At 38.3% G+C, this 18,299-nt stretch overlaps 1 pseudogene; it reads right to left on the bottom strand.

Moving 5' to 3' along the window:
• Window positions 1-891: 891 nt before the first annotated feature.
• On the bottom strand, window positions 892-17,131 carry LOC114637268 (annotated as a pseudogene).
• Between the last annotated feature and the right edge of the window lie 1,168 nt (window positions 17,132-18,299).

The raw sequence follows: 18,299 nt of genomic DNA, 5'->3' as shown, positions 1-18,299 counted from the left end.
CTTTGTAAATTCAAAACTTCAAGAATAAACCCCCATGGAAAATGAATGTTGGAAGGATTTGAAGAGCTGTGCTTTGTTGACCATGACATCTGTGCTGTTCTTGTTGGAAAGATGGCCAATTAGGGTCTTTGTCACAGTGAACATGAACTTTGTGTTACTGTGGTGAGTTGAATCTCAAGTACCTTCTCAATCTCATCTGTCTGAACACTTAGTCTCCAGATGGTGGTGATGCTTGTGAAGGTTGTAGAATCCTTGGATGATGTGAGTCACTGAAATGGGACCTTGAGGTTTGGTAGCCTGGCCACACTTCCTGGCCACTCTATGCAATTTCTCTGATCATGCTTAGTCACATGTGCTGCCAAGTCTCCAAAAATAAATGAATGATCAGCTTGAACCACAAGTCAAACCCTCCTTTCTTTAGGTTTCTGATTGTCATGTATCTTCTCACAGCAACAAGAAAATAACCTATACATGGAAGTAGCATATGGAGGCAAAAACCTCAGAACCCTGCTCTCTGATGTGGTAGCTAATTAGAGACACAAACCAGCTTCATTCTAATAAATCAACATTCCATTGGCTTAAGAATGGATTTAGGAGATCAAATGAAAGGGCTTCTACACTACACAAACATACTTAAATCTGTGTGTCAAAATAAATTCTGATGATTAAAGAATATGGTTAATGTATGAGTATGTTGGAGAGAGAAAGAAACATGTGGGAAAAGGTGGATGATAAGAGTAGGAATGGAGTGAGGAAAGAAGAAACAAAGAAAGAGAGGTGGATAGCAAGGAAAAAATGAAAAAAGCAAAAAAAAAAAAAACCCAACAGACATTTGTCTATCCTTTGTAATAGAGTTATAGCTGCATAGAAACTGTTGGAATTAGAAAGCCATTATTCTTCAACTATCAGAGCAATGGCTTCCTCAAAAGCCATCCATGATGGGAAAATAAGCAAGGGAAAACCTGAAAAGGAATGGGACATGTGTTTAGTACCAAGGCTTTCTCCACACATTCCTTATCAACTAGACAAGAAATCAAATTTTCATTGTAAACCAAAGGCTGGATAGACTAGCAGCCTGTCTTTGCAGGAACCATCACCACTGTGGGGCTTTTCCTGTTCTCTGGATGCCTAGATGAAAATATCCAGGCACAGCTTCTGACTCAGAGGATTGATATGAGGATGAGATTTTGTTCTGTGGTACAAGATCCAGAGACCACTGATGACTTCCAGGCCTGAATCAAACGCTATGACTAACATTCAGGCTTTGACCACCATAACAATATTGTGCTTCTAGAAATTTATTCTGGCTGTACACATAATATTCAAAAACATTATTCTGTAATTTACAGACTTGTTCATCTATATGGAAAGCCTCTTGAATATTTCCAGAACAAATATCTGTTTTGTGGTTGTCTGTCAGTACATATGATCCATCTTTGCTTATCTTGATCAGACTCTTTGTCTCTAGAACTCTGATATTTTATCATCAGCTGAAGAAAATATAGCCTTTGCTGAAAGAAAAGTTTTTGGAAGGTGCAATGTCAGTTGCATGAACTAAGACCATAGACCTTAATCTGGAAGAAATGAGCCATTAATATCGGTTGCAACTTTGTGATCTCCTGATCCATCATTAAAGCCATAAACTCTTCCCAATATTCAACTCTAGGCTAGAATTCAGTGATATACCATGAAAACTTGGATGACTATCCTAGGATGACATGTTTGTCAACCATGTATATGGTCCTGAGTTGAAATATATCCATAATGTTTTTCAAAATCCTCCTAACTACTTTATATCCTCAAAAAATGTATACAAGGGATTTTTTTGGTATGTGAAGTTCTCATCTCAAAAACATTTATTTCATGTCATGTCAGTCATAATATGTATCATTTATTTTTAAATATTTTCTCCTTGACTTATTTCATATCTCTATTCCCAATGCTTCATTTTTTCAAAATATAAACATTTACATGTTCTTAACCTTGTTTATTTTTGAAAGTTATATGGAAAAAATGTACACTCACATTCACATTAACACTGTCAATAAATGAATATCATTGTGTGACCAGCCATTACCTTTACTTTTTCTTGCACATGGTTTGCTTCCACTTGTTCTACAGAAGTTCTAAAAAACCTTATAACATCTTTTGGTAACACAGTTATTTCAAGTGCTTCAAAAACTAGGGTAAGGAATGGAAAGAGTACTAGAGGAGAAAAAATAAATCATGGTGAAAATGCAAGATTTATCTGGGATAATTACATTTATTCTGGTACTCAGAACAACAAAAGTCATGAGGATGTCAACCAAGATGCATTTTCTCTGTGATATTGCTTAAGTTCTAGACCATTGGATGGAAAATGGCAAGTCACTTTATGTTACCAACATATCAGTGATGCTGTCACATTTTGCATATTAGACTAAAGTTCATTAGAATAAATTAAACTTTACTTGAGTGTTACACTTAATAGTGTTCAAGAAAGAGCATTTGGGGTGGTGAGATGGCTCAGACGGTAATGTGCTTGCCTTGCAAATGTAAGAATCTGTGTTCGGTTTGCAGAATTCAAGATAAAAGCCAAGTGCAGTAGCTCAGGAATGGCAACATGATAGATAGAAACAATTATTTCCTGGAAGCTTGATGGCCAATTTGCCCAGCCTACTTGTGAAGTTCTAAGCCAGTTAACAATGGTCTCAAACAAGGTGGAAATATGTCTACCTCTAAATCCAGCTATACCACTCCTGGGCAAGATATTCCACTCTCCCACAAGACAGTTAGTTATGTTCCTAGTAGCGTTTTTTAATGATAGCCACAAACAAGAAATAGACTTGATGTTCCTCAACTGAAGAATTCATAAAGAAAATGTGGTACATCTACACAATGGAATACTATACAGTTACTAAAAACAAAGACATCATGAAATTTGCAGCTAAATGAAATAAACTTGAAATTATCATTCTGAGTGAAGTCGCCCAGTTCCAGAAGGACACGCATGGTATGTACTCACTTGTAAGTGAGTATTAGCCATAAAATACATGCTACCTATGCTATACTCCACAGAAACAAAGAAGCTAAACAAGAAGGAAGGCACAAAAATGGATGCCAGAATTTCACTTAGAATGAAGAAGAAAGCAGTCATTAGAGGCAGATGGAAGAAGGAAACTGGTTGGGAGAGGGAATGAGGGAGGTTGAGAGGGTTTAGGATCAGGTGTGTGTGGGGGGACATGGACAGAAAAGATAGCCAGTTGGCCATGAGAATGAATGGAAATCTGCAACTGTTATGGGTGCAGAGGTGGAAGGTGTCTCCAGGATGAGAGACATCAGATACAGGAGGTGCCCAAGAGTCAATTGTGGTGACTTTAGCTGTGACTCACAGCATTTGCTGTAGCCAGGTATGGACCTCAGTGGAGTGATAGAGATACCAACCTACCCACCAAACTTTTGACCCAAAATTTATCCTGTCTACAATAAAAGTAGGGATGGGGAATGGAACAGAGACTTAAAAATTAGCCAAATAAAACCTGACTCAACATGAGATCCATTCCATGGGAAGTACCAATCTATGACACTATTAATGATACTCTGTTATGCTTCTAGCATGGCTTTCCTCTAAAAGGCTCCTCCCATCATCTGACTCAGATGCAGTCACACACAGCAAAACAGTGGATGAAGTTTGGGAACTCTTATGGAATAATAAGTGGAAAGATTGTTGGTCCTGAAGGGCATAGAACTCCTATGGAAGACAAATAACATCAACTAATCTGGAATTTTGGAACTCTCAGAGACCGAATCATCAACTAAAGAGCACACACGTGCTCTACCTATGCCTCCCCACACATATGCAGTATATGTGCAGCTTGGTCTTCATGTGAGTTCTGAACAATTGGAGCAAGTGCTATCCCCAAAACCGTTGCTATATATGAGATCCTCATAGAAGCAGGGGAAGGGGGAATCTGAGAAGGGGATTTGGAGGGGAAACTAGGAAAGGAGTTAATGTTTTAATGTTTTAAATGTAAATACATAAAATATCCAAAAAAAAGAGAGAATATCTTCAGATTGGCAAATGTTAACTGGGATTGTTCTAGAAATAAAGTGAAGATTCTGATAACTACTGATAAAGTTAAAGTTTTAGGGAAATATTAATGCTATTTAAAATACAATGGTATATTAAAGCATTCTATTTATAATTGGAAGATTAGAACAATTGATTGGATTATATCATTTAACAAGAATGTATAAATTCATAGAAATTCACACAATATAGAAACTGACTGTATAATAGGCCTGTGACATAATGAGATACAATTCATGATAGAAGAAAGTCAATGAGAATCACCTAAGACCAGAAGATTTCAGTGGTCAATTCTGTGAACTATTCACAGAGAATCCATACATACACCAGAATCCCCCTGTACACTTCTAAAATCAGAAAAGGAGTAGACCAAAAGTCTCTTTAGATTTACAGCATTCTAATTCAATGATCAAGCAGACATCTCTCAGATATAGAAAACTCCAAACTAACATTACTTGTAAATATGGTTGTAAAAGTTCACAAAATAATAATACATCAACCAAGCAACTACTAAAATATAATAAATAATTTAAGAAGAATTATATTGCTGCATCTAAGTAGAATTTACCTCAAGGATGCTCTGCTGTGCAATAAAGCACATCAATAAAAATTAAAATGAACAAAGCAGGTTTATAGATGTAAAACATACTTTGAGAAGAGCCAACACTATATTGGGATTAAATGTACTTCCAGAATTAGAGAAATGTATCAAAAATGTTTACAATTTACTTTTATATTTTTAAATTAAATGTAGGTGGTATGTCTGCATATGGTTTTATGCATGTGAGTGAAGGTGCTCCTGAATGGCCAAGGTGGTGGATCCTCTGGAGGTGGCATTACCAATGATTGTGAGTCATCTGATCTCAATTGGAAGGACTAATATGGGTGCTCTGGAAAGAACAGCAAGTGCTCTTAACCCCTGAACTATCTCTACAGCCAAAGTAAGTATAATATATTAAACATTATAGTGAAACTCATCATTTTCACTTGAGTGAATGTACAAAAATAATTACAGCAACAGTATTAATAACAATTTGAAAAATTCCAAATATCCATCAATGACAAATTCAGGCACTAAAAGAAAGGACATACTGAAACATCCTTTGAGATATACAAACTTTAATACCCGAAGCATCCCTCTAGCCTATAAGGGACTTTTAAAACATAACAATTTGGAAACTAGACATAAGAAGTGAAAAATAATATAAATCTATTTGCAGGAAATTAGAAACTAGACTGTTGGTTGTTCACATATGCAGAAGCTAGGATGTTGACAGTTAAAATTACAGGGTGGCTGAGTTGACAAGAAGATTCCATAGCTGACAATATTGATGAATCATTAAAATCACTGAAAGCCATGAATCAGCTCATTAAAGTGGGTCATATATTGTGGGAATTACAGGTTAAATGGAGATGAGACCATGTGTCAGGGCCCTGGGTTCTGGGAGCGTGGACAAACACCTGCAGTCTCTGGGTTCCAAGCCCATGCCAACCCAAGATGTTCTACAGCCCGACATCCCACTCTCTTCTCTTTCATAAAAGGAGGGGCATCTCTGAAGGTGTAGGTTATTGGAGATATATGTAGGCCACATGTGGGGTGTTACTCCTATGTGACCGATGACCATGGGCCTCTCTGTGGGAGGGACTGTGGGGGGCTGAAGCTGAGAGAGCCAGAGGCCTAGAAACAGAGCTGAATGTCTTCCATCCCAAGGGGTATCCAGGGTTCAGAAGCTCATTCAACAAGGTGTCCAGCTTTTTCTCATAGCTCTCCACCCACAATTCCCTCTCTTTTAGGAGAGGTACCATTTGTAGTGAAAATTTTGGATGAGGAAGTCAAAAGAAAACACTACGCAGGCCGAAGGGTGTAGCATAATTAAACCAAGGTAATGGGAATTGAGGGTTGGATTGGGAAAGCAAAGAATCATTGAACCAATTAAATGCATGTTGTACAATTTGAGAGTAATGACATCTGATTAATCTAAACAGACATTATGTTTTCCTCACTAACATGTTACTTCAGTTATGTGACTTTGGCAAAAGAGTTCATCTGTGGCTGGAAGGTCTGGATCAGTCTTCCGTCTCAGTTTGTGTGTCAGGGCCCTGGTGGTGTGGCCAAACACCTGCAGTCTCAGGGTTCCAGGCTAGTGCCAACTCAAGATGTTCTACAGTCCGACAATATATGTGAAATAAAGTTCACAAAAGTTTAAGAAGGGTACCAGTAGGATATAAAAAGGAGGATAGAAAGTGAAATGGGGGAATGAAAATGATTAAAATCCATTTTAAAATGTATAAAACTGTTGGGAAATAAAATGGAAACATTCATAAATAATGAAATGTTAGTTCACTTACTCACTGAAAGAAAGAATGGGTCCAAGAAATTAAATTTTAAGTGTTTCTTCATTTTTTGTTAAAAGGGATTCTGTGGGTTGTTAAAGGAATCAACATTTACTCCAAATGATGTGTCTGTAGGCCCCAAAGATGCTGAAGAGAGAGATGGAAATTAACATCTACATCTCCTTCTATTCCTACTAACATAATGTATCAAATGGGAGTAAATTCACAAGCCAAGGGAAGGTAGAAATTGTCACAATCCCTGCTGTGGTCAATCTAGGCCTCTATTAAACTTTTTCATGTGAATTTTCTTAATTGACAATGTTAACACTGTTCTTGTGTTGGATTGTGACAAGGATAGTATGAGGGTTCCTTTTAGTTTTCAATTTATCACAATCTACACTCATTTGAAAAGAGATTCTCAGTGAGAGGTTGCAACAAGTGGGCATGTGGGCATGTCTGTGAGGCATTTTTCATAATTAATGTGGAAAGAGCCAGTGCACTTTGAGGAACACCTTTCTCTTGCTTTTGGTCCCTGACTGCATGAGGATAGAGAAAGCAAATTGAGCTCAAGTGTGTATATATTTGTTTAGCTTGGTTCTTGACTGTGGATATGATTAGGAGATTCAAGTTTCCACCTTAACTTTCCTGTAATGATTGTCTGGAACCTAGAACTGTGAGATATTATGTACTCTTCCCCTCATAACTTTTGTTTTAAATTCATTGTATTTTAATCACAGAAATAGCTATGGAATTAGAATAGAAATGAAGAGATATAGATTCAGAGAAAAGGTGAATTCAGACAAACTGCTTCAGTGTAAGTGAGGTGTGGATTACAATGACTGACATGGAGGTACCATGCCTCACCAGGATAAGGTGGAGTGCTTGTCTATGCCTAGGGGACTACAAAAGGGAATATTGTATCAAGTACTTGTGAATCACTGGTATTTGTGCCCAAGCTTATTCATCTTCAGTACAACATCCAAGGATTGTTACTGATTCCTGAGACCACATGCCATTTTCAAGGTACTGAAAGATATGCTATTCCTCCTCCCTTGGAGGCTTACATTACCCAGACAGCAGAAGTATTACATTAAGTTGTGAAAACCAATAATACTCTTGGTAAGACACAAAAAATTCTCTCCATGCACACTATTGAAAACCTCTATTTATGTACCTAGACGTTTGCTAGGAGGGTTGAATGTTACTTTATTGTTTCTAAATTACTCAAAAAGTCAGAGATCATTTAAGAACACAATTTTATTAAAAAGCACACAACCTTACAGGGATTTATATTTTAAAAATAGGAAAAAAATAGAAATAGCACCAGGCAGTGGTGGTGCTCGCCTGTTACATGCTGTAAAACATACAAATATATTTCTCATACAAAGTGAAAGAAGCCATGCAGTGGAGGCACATGCCGTTAATCCCAGCACTTGGGAGGCAGAGCCAGGTGGATTTCTGAGTTTGAGGCCAGTTTGGTCTACAGAGTGAGTTCCAGGACATCCAGGGCTACATAGAGAAACTGTCTCAAAAAAACAAAAAACAAAACAAAAAGAAAAAAAAAGAAGAAAGAAAGAAAGAAATAGCATGATAGTTACACTTTATTTATTGAGTCTGGATGCATATTGTATATATGTTCACTTCTGTGGAGTGTCTGTGTATGCAAACACGTGTATTTGAGTGGCCACATATGTTCCATAGTATATATGTAGAGAACAACATAGTATATATTATATATGTTTCATAGTATATATGTAAAGGACAACGACATGTAGGAGGAGCAGTCTTGTTAGAGGAATTGTATCATTGTAGAGGTGGGCTTTGAAGTCTTATATATGCTCAAGCCATGCCCAGTGGGACAGTCAACTTCTGCTGTCTTCTGATCAAGATATAGTACTCTCAAGTCCTTCTCCAGAACCCTGTCTTCCTGGACTCTGCCATGTTTCACACCACAATGATAGTGGACTAAACTTTTGAAACTGTAAGCCAGCCCCAATTAAATATTTTCTTTTATAAGTGTTCTCATAGTCATTGTGTGTGTTCAAAACCATAAGATGCAAAGTAAGACACTAGGCTCCTTTTTCCTGGGAGATGCTTGTAACTGCCTGAGCTGCCCCATGTTTGAGGGCCATTTTGTAAAGGCCTGTTCTGCTGCTCAAGTCTGCGGGTCAGGGTCTAGCAAGAGAGGGAGTAGGGATGGGAGGGCAAGAGATTCGAAGAATCGAGACAAGACAGAGGGTCTGATCAAGTCTCATTTATTGAAAGGAAATCCTGGGTATTTATATCCTTTACCACATACCTTGCCCTCATGGACAAGCACAGCTGAAGGCACTACATCATGTGCCTTGCAGCGTGGATATCACGTGTGGAGACCACGAGTGCCTTGCAGCTGACAGCACTAAACAGCAAAACAAGATATGTGAGAAAAACAAGATGTTTATCAGAGTGTGATCATCTGTTGTGGGCTGTTGAAAACAAGTCTCTTGTTAGGGTATTTGGCTTCAGATGGCCGCAAAGATGATAGCTGCTTTCAGCTAGGAGTCGGCTCCCAACAGATACTCTTTTTCTTTGATGGTCTACTGCAGTCATAATACTGTTGCAGGAAAGTCTCCTGTTTCCTCTGGTCTCAGCCCAAGCAGAAGCACAAGTTGTTGTAATCAATTGTAACACCAACAACTCACTTATATTCGGTTCCTGAGGTGACTTAACAATGTAAAGTCCAGAATCTAAGCAGGAAGTTATAGTATCGACTAACAACTGTTGTGATTTGAATTTAAAATGTTACCTATAGGCTCACATGTCTGAAGCCTTGTTTCTCTAAACTTCAGGAGGTGGAGCCTCTTTAGAGGAAGTCAGTTGCTACAGCTAGATCTTGAGTCTTTATAAGCTGGGATTCTTGTTTATTGAGTGTTAGAGGCAGGGTAATCAGCTAGCTTCTTGCTCCTCTCCACATGTTTTCTTGCTGTGAGGGACTTTATCCCACTGGAAATGCAATCCAAAATTAAGCCATTTCTCCTAGTTGCTTTTGTTGGAGTATTTTGTCAGGTCCACAGGATATTAACTAATGGAACATCCTAGCACCCAACAACTGTGCTGGTAGTTAGTCTTTCATGGTGATAGGATTGTCTCTTTCTGCTCACGCTTCATGATTTTCACGAACAAATCTGCATACTGGTTAATAATGGGGAACATCTACATGCGAAACAATTTATCATTTGTTGTGAGATGAGGGGACTCAATTACCAATGGACACAGCTTTCCCAAGGATGAATCAAGAAGTCACATTAACACAAAAAGCCATTGTTATGAGGTTTCAATTCAGAGGACACTGACTAGAAAAGGGCTGTGATCCACCATTTTATCTGTTCACAGATCTGTCTTCATGTTTCCAATGAAAATCTTATTATTTCATTACCTCCTTGAACTTTCCACTAGTGAACATTGAAGACAGCAATGTTCTTAAACTCTTTTCTTCTTCATTTTTAGATAAGTTGATTGCATTTTTCAAAATTTCCACTAGAATACAAAGTAAAGGAGATGTTGCCATATACAAGTTTGAAAAACTCCACAGGTGTAAAAGACAGGTATCATTTATTTCAAAATATTTATGACTGTATAGTTAGTGAATGTAACATGTTTAATTAATATTTGTCTCAAATGTCTAACTCTATGTGAGATTGGAGGTGGCACATAGGCAACACATGTGGCTTTAGGAGCTTATTATCTAGTGTTCTGTTTCTACAGAAGTTCCACACAAATAAAGACCACTTCTTCATGAATACTAGAGAACTAGATAGCAACAATATTACTGATGTCATTTTGTGCTTGCAGACAGGAATCTAGCATGTCTGTCCTCTGAGAAGTTTTACAAGCAGCAGACTGAGACAGATGCAGATACTTACAGCCAACCATTGGGCTAAGGTCACGGACCCCTATGGAAGAGTTAAGAGAAAGACTGAAGGAGTTGAAGGGGATGACAACCTCATAGAAAGACCAACAATATCAACTAACTCAGACTGCTCAGAGCTCTCAGGGACTAAGCCACTATCCAAGGAACATACATGGGCTTGTCTGTGTCACCCAGCACATATGTAGCAGAGGATTGCTTTGTCTGGCCTCAATGGAAGAGGATGTGCCTAATCTATAGAAGCTTGATGCCCCAGAGAAGGGGATATAGGGTGGGGTGAGGTGGGAGTGTGTGTGTGTGTGTGTGTGCACTTTCTAAGAGTTAATGGGGAGGGGGATGGTATGGAGAACTCTGAGAGGGGGGACTATGTGAGGGGCAACATTTGGAATGTAAATAAATAAAATAATTTAATAAAAAATTAATACAAGGACATTATATACAGTAAGAAATATCATAAGAAACCCCATTATTTTGCATAATAAAATATGCTAATAAAAGTGTAAATAAAGATAGATTCCCATCAAAAAGAAACTGTACATGTCTACATTATCAGACTGCAAGAGGAAACCTTATCCATGTTGAAGGAACTGTTATGTTCCTGTTATATTAGCTGTTGGTTATTAGAGATACATACATATACACATACACATATACATACACAATATGGGCAAATAAAATAGATAATAACTGAATGATATGCATGAATTCTATTAATTAGTTGTCACAGAGGTATACTAAGTTTACAGATATTACCATTGGGTAAAATGAGAGAAGACAAATGGAAACTTCTTGTACTTTTGTGTCCAGTTCCCTATGAAGATATAATTTCTTCATGATAAAAAGCTAGTGTATAAACATGGTACTGGAGAGATGGCTCAGTGTTCAGTTGAGGTGGGCTGTAGTCCCGGAGCAGTTGTTGGGTTGATGTGTGGGTCTCATCTGTCTTGCCACAAGACTAGGGTCACTTGTGGAGACAGAAGCATAGGAAGTTTGACTGTGCTCTCCCTATTCAGTCACCAGGTGGGCATTGAGCTATGTGAAGCTGCAGGACCTGGGAGCACAGTCTGAGGTCCGCCAGAATGCCAGAACTAGCTCATCTGGTTCTCAGACTTGTGGGCCCTCAGGCACTGTTTGGGGGCCTCAGAAGGGTCAAGAACAGAGTGGGTGTACATGGGCTGCATTGGCCTATGGCTGAAGGGGAGAGAGTACTTCATCTGTGTCCCATGGGGATGAGAGTTCTTGGCTTGATTGTTGTTGTTTGCTTGGTTTGTTGAGTTTCGAGGTCTTCATGGCTGGGAACAGAGAGAGATCTTCTATGGGAGATTAGACAGTGGCTCTATAGGCGAAGGCCTGATCCACTGTTCCCCATGACAGTTCCCAAAGAAGAGAAATGATCTATAGTTTTAAGATGTTTATTGTCATGGTGCAAAGTAGATGAAAACTGTACCCCAGTTTCCTCAGTGTGGACCTGAGGTTAAATAGCTTTTGCAAGGAGGAGGGTCTGGGAAGGAATGTTTAATTGGCTATGCCCCTCTGGCCTCATGAATATGGAGATCTGATTTGAGGCCCCATGGCCTGTAGTTACACCCTCTACCTGTGGAGGGACTAGTGGGTGTTGTGGCCTTGTGTCAGGAGACTAGAGTCTGGGAGTGTGGCAAAACACATGCTGTCCCTTAGGATCACCAGAGGTCTCCAGCTGTTTCCAGTGTGTGCTCAACCAGAAATCAGGCTGCTTTGGTCCTTCAGCTCAGTGATTTAAGTGCTTGCTGTGTATGATAAAATCCCAAACACAAGCTCCAAAGGCTGGGCATGGCCAGATGTGCCTGTAATACCTGCTGTGTGGTGGGAAGAGAGAGGAATATTCCAAGGACTTCTTGCTGCCAGTTTAATTCCAAGTTCAGTGAGAGACTCCATCTTAGAGGAATGAGTAAGCAAAAGAACAGGGTACCTGATGCCCTTCTCTGGCTTCCTTACATATGTTGGTCTAGGACATCTACACACATGTGTGCATATACTACACATCTAACACATACACTCACACACACATACATACACACACACACACACACACACACCCCTACCACAGCATAAATATATGAATGAATGTTGAAAAAAATTAAAAATGGGTGCCTACTTAATGGTTTGTGAAGGTAGAATAACAGCCCCTCAGCAGCATGGGTTTTATTATATCTGGATCCATTATAGCCAAAATAGGTTGCCATCCCTCATAAAACCTGCATTGGGAAAACAATGAGGATTTAACCAACTAGCTAGATTTTATAGCTGGAGGCACACCCAGGAACACAGATATTGATTCAGATGCTACAAGACTCATAATCCAAATTGTGCAATACAAAATATGAGCAGGTCATATTTCAAGTTAGAAATTCTCACCCCATATCAAAGAAGTCTCATGAAATGAAGTATAATGTAGCCCATGTAGGGAGGTGTAAACACAAAATTGTTCTACAAATAGATCATAATTAGATATAAATGGGAACATTTGTTAATCTCGGTGGTACATACATGATTATTGAGTTGAATAGCTAGACACCAGGCAGAAATATCAGGTGATCCATTCTTGGACCATCAAGTTTAAGAGAAAAGTCAAGATATGTAACTTTCTCAGATTAATTCAGTCTGTGAACCATGATACCTAGAGATATATGGGACTGGTGGTTGTAAAAGTCTCTAAAATACTTACAATCATACTAAACCACTGGAAGTTTCCAGAATACTTACCCCAATATTTCCTCATATTTTTTATTGCATTGTCTATCAACCTCCCAAAATCCCTGGAAAGAGAAAAGACATGAAAACACAATATTATTATTTTTAAATTTACTTAGCATGTGTGTGTGTGTGTGTGTGTGTGTGTGTGTGTGTGTGTGTGTATAGAATAGAGGACCACATTTGGTAGTCAATTCTGTTCTCCCACCAAGTGGTTTCAAAAGATCAAACTCAGATGGTTAGAATTGGTAGCAGACACATTTACCAGATGTTGCTCTCTTGAATACCATTTTCAGTAGATTGCCCTAATCTAACTGGGCACATATGATATGAATTTTACTAAATCAAGTTCATTAACTCATGATATTACCTATAACTAGCAATGAGAGGAATTCTTACATATATGAGTGGGAGAAAGAATTCAGGAGGTACATGAAATGAGAACCTTGATATTGTTCAGAGTTTTCTCCCTAAATGGTACAAACATGGTCACTTTTGTCTATGCACAAGAGTTAATACCATGTCTCTCTGAAGTGAATACTGTGTCATCCCTAAATGGTCAAGGACTCTGAATCATTCTGTTCATAGGCACAAGAATAAACAGGACCTAAGTGAACATGAGGGAGAATCCCAGGGACAGGCATCATTATGTATCTCCATATTCAAAGTTCTTTTTATTCACCTCATAAGCTCAACCTAGAAAACCAGAGGAACTGAAAGATGGAACAAACTCAGGATCTCTTTTAATCTAGAGCATGTGTGAATCTGAGGCACATTGCTGGGTAAAAAAGTAGCAAGCAAAAAATGACAGAGTACTTACTTCTAAGGGTTTGTACTGAACACAGAAAAAGGAGAGATGCCAGAACTACACTAAACATTGCAAGTTGTGTTGCTTTTAAAGAAAAATGTCCCCTAGGCCTATAGGCAGTGGAACTAGTAGGTGTGGTCTTGTAGGAAGTAGTCACTGGTTTTGAGGTATCAGCTGCTCAAGCAATGCAGTATGGTAGTCACTTACTGCGGCCTGCAGATTCAGATGTAAAACTCTTAGCTACCTTTCCATCACTATGTCTACCTGCATGCTTACCATCAAGATAATAAAACCTCTGAACTGTAAACCAGTCTCAATTAAATAGAGTCCTCTATAAGAGTTATGATCATTATGTCTATTCATAGCAATAAAACCCTGAGACACAAACTAAGCTTTTTTTTCACCTTTTACTTCCTGTCCTAGTTTGTTTTATTTATCAACTCAACAGAGCCAGTAATATGAGAAAGGAGTCTCCATTGAGCAGTAGTAGTTTTAAAGATCAGATTGGCCTGTGAAGTCAATGTCTGTGAGAGTTTATCTTAATAGTTAGTAGATGTAAGAAGCCCAGCTACCTAATCCATGAGTAAATACTTCCTAGCTGTCTAAGAAAGGTAGCTAACAAGAGCCTGAGAGAGACAGAAAGCAGCAATCCTCTGTGGTCTTTTCCTCAGACTGCAGCCCTGGTATCTCTCAGTGAAGAATCCAACCAGTAAGATAAAGAAAATCCACGATGTGAGACACCAAGATCTGCCATTTCTAAATGCAGGAACTAATCCATTTTTGACAACCAAAAGACTGACAAGGAGCTCAAGCAATATTTACATTGCAATATCCAAGAATATTTCCCATGAAAGGTAGCTGTTTCTGTCCAGAAATCCCCAAATTCTTAAAATTTCCATGTGTGTAGGTTCCATACCTGTAAAGTTGGAGGTTGAGTTCATAGGGATTGTCCCTGTGTGTTATGCAAGTTTACCAGTCACAGACACAGGAACTTTAACATTCAAGCTAAAGGGACCATAACATGTAAGCACCAACTAACAGGAAAAGCTACAACTGTGACAATTACTTTTAATTTTCATTTCTATCCTCACATTCTCTGACACACTCCCTAACCACACAAAGGTTGGCTAAAAAAGTAGATGAATTCTTTGGCTGAAAGTTCCAAAGTAAATTATTTACAAATGTCCCATAACTTTAATGTTAATGTGAGATTCAGGCTAAAATACTTTTACATCATGTAATTTTCTTATGTCTTTTAGGAAACTGATTAGATACCAATGAGTGTGTCCCTGTAGTGATCTTTAGTGGGGAATGCAACATACAAGTGTATCTGAGAGTTCTTCCCTGAGTGGAGAGGAATATTTTCTTATTTTTGCCTAATGCAGTGATTTTCAACCTTCCTAATGCTGTGACCATTTAATAAAGTTCATCATGGTATAGTGACCCCTAACTATGACTTTATAACTGTACTTTTGCTATCATTATCAACCATAATACAAATAATAAATATGTAGGATATTTGATATGTTCCTCCTGTGAATGGGTCAAGATCCACAGGTTGAGAACCACTGTCCTGATTCATAGCTGTCTAGAATTTATGTCATCACTGGTTCATTCTCTTCCTTATCCACCTATTCTGAGAGATTCACATGACCTGATGAACAGGCCCAGAAAAAACAGTTGAATTAAAAACCAGCTAAGCAAGTTTATTTCAAAGCATGCATACAATCTAGCCAATGCATTTTCTTATGCATTAGGCTTACATCCCTGACACTTATAAACCAATAAAGTCATTTTTTACACATGGCTGTTGCCACAAATGCAGAGAGCAATAGTATTTGCCTTTAATCTTAACCTTGTGCAAAAGGCTTCAATATTAACTCATAAAAGATTTAAGAGCAAATAGAATTAAATGAAACCTTTTCAATTAACTGTAAAACATGACCAGATGGAAAAGATGTAGGCACAACATCTTGTATACTTAGCCTTTTCTTCAAAGAATAAAATCATGTTTGAGATTTCTATTTTCATGTTACCATGTGTATCTATCTCTTATTAATGTAAAATAATGGCAGAAGTAAAATATGAAGTGTTTGGTGAGGGAGAGCATCTACTATCCACAGATTCAATACTGTACACACACAGACACACAGCACACACACGCACTCAAACAGGTATGTACACATGCAAACTCACATAGGTAGGAGAAAAATTTGAAAATGTTGGTCACATTTGTTATCCTGGAACTCAGGACAACTACTTTCTTCCTGTATACCATTATGAAAGCATCCTAACTTGGAAAGGAAGTACTGAAATTTAATTGATGCTCCCAGTGGAACATAGAAAGAAAATATTTAAAATACAAATTGCTTCAGAGTGTCTTTTCTTTGAGAATGCCAGTAGATTTCATAGCAAGCGAAGTATAACTCCCTATACCAATGCTAGGAAATGGTGAAGGAAAAGAATCAAAGTCAGGTCTTCTTTGCTGTAAAAATACATCATTTAGTGGTGGTAGAGAGGTGTCTCCTTGGTTAAGAGCACTCTTGATCTTACAGAGGACTAGAATTCACTGCTCAGCATCTACATATTGGACCACAGCCATATCTAACTCCAATTTCAAGGGATGCAATGTCCTTTTCTGACCTTCATGGACACCAAGTACACATGTAGTGCACATACATGCATACATGCAGGTAAAGCACAAAATGAAATGACTAAATGTAATGTACTAGAGACATTGTATAAATGGTCTTAGAGATGAGAAAATGGAACAACACTCTACATCTCCTGCTTCAGAGAAAACAGAGGTGAAGACAACACAAAAGCTTTTCCCATCCCCACAGTACCAACAATTCTGAGACCTGGCAGAAGAGGCCTCCTAGCAAAGACAGTTACCAGTTATTTGTATTCTGCTTCACTGAGCCCTGTGAAAATAATGAGATTCAATTGGAGGATAACCCAGGTCTAATTGAGGTCACTCAATCATCCTTTCCAAAAAATGTAGAGTTTAGTAGAAGAGGAATGTATATTTATCCCCTAGGAGGGATTTGGATAGGACCAAAAGCAATAACTTAAGATTTTGTACATCTCATGCTCAACCAATGTCCCCTTCATTTTATTTTTGGATTTTCCAAACAAGTAAAGAAAGAATTATCTCATTCACATTCCCCAATTCCTGATCACTAGAAGAGGAGCCTGGGCAGATTACTCACAGGTAAAGGAGTGCTGGGATGGTAGCCAGGAGCATCCAGGTTTCCATGGAAAAGTTTGGGATCAGGTCCATTGCTATTTTCTTTAATCAAGTCTCGCCTCTGTGCTTTATTCTTAGCTGTGTGTGTTGCAGCTTGCAAGACTGAGCTTGCTGAGCTGATTCAAGGCAGTGATCCTTCAGTGCTTAAATAGTGGAAAAGGGAGTGGGGCTGGCTTTACATTCAGTAGAAACACTACCATACCCCACCCACAGTTCCAAGAATTCAGTGCATTCTCCACCTTGGATGTCGGCAGAGAATAATGCATGTGCCCACTTTGATATTTGATATTTGGTTTCATGTGGTACAAATATCATTGAAAAAATACTACCTGTGTTATCATCAAATCCAAAGATTGTTGCTTCTTATCAAAAACTCATGTAAAATTATTGCTTTTACTTCCTCTAGTCTGTCCTTTTGTGCAGGGCTGGTTTTATTTTTTTATACTGGAAAGTTATCCAATGAGCACTACCTACAGGTATTATTTTCATTAACTTCCACCTGCCTACAATATCCTCTACCTCAGAGAGGATTCTTATTCATCCTTCAAATCCATCATTTATGATTCCATCTGATAGAATTTTTCCTCATTAAGTTTATGAAATGATAGAAATATTTAATCCCCTGAACAGCCTTTATTATGTCTAGGAAACAATTTTTTCTCTTGTCAAGAACATTTTTGGTTTCTATATGTGTTTTTGGTATCAGATCATCAGCTTATGCAGGAGATAGTCTGTATTTTTCCTACTATGTTTTATGTTTCTGGTCCTTAGCAGAGTTCTTAAAGAAAGTTTGCCTTTACCTTCTATAACCAATAAAAACACCCAGCGGATGAGGTTAGGACACTGTACAACTTTTGACTGAAAATTTGTCCTTTCTACAAGAAATGCAGAGACAAAAATGGAGTAGAAGTTGAGATCATGGCCAGCCAATAACTGGGCCACTTGAGACTCATTCCATGGGCAAGCACCAATCCCTGACTTTATTAATGAAATAGGAGTTTGGCATTAACTATCCTCTGAGAGGTTTCACTTAGCAACTGACTGAAACAGATTCAGAGACCTACAGCCAAATATTTGACAAGCTTTGGGAGTCTTATGGAAGAGCTGGCAGTAGGACTGAGGGCCCTGGAGGGTATAGGAATTCCACAAGAATACCAACATAGTCACCTAACATGGATCCTTGGGGGATCTCAGAGACTGA

Source organism: Grammomys surdaster, unplaced genomic scaffold (genome assembly GCF_004785775.1).
Source record: "Grammomys surdaster isolate TR1022 unplaced genomic scaffold, NIH_TR_1.0 125243, whole genome shotgun sequence".
In the NCBI taxonomy this organism is placed as follows: domain Eukaryota; kingdom Metazoa; phylum Chordata; class Mammalia; order Rodentia; family Muridae; genus Grammomys; species Grammomys surdaster.
Note: the sequence above shows the minus strand (reverse complement) of the source record. Positions and strands in the feature narration are given on the sequence as shown.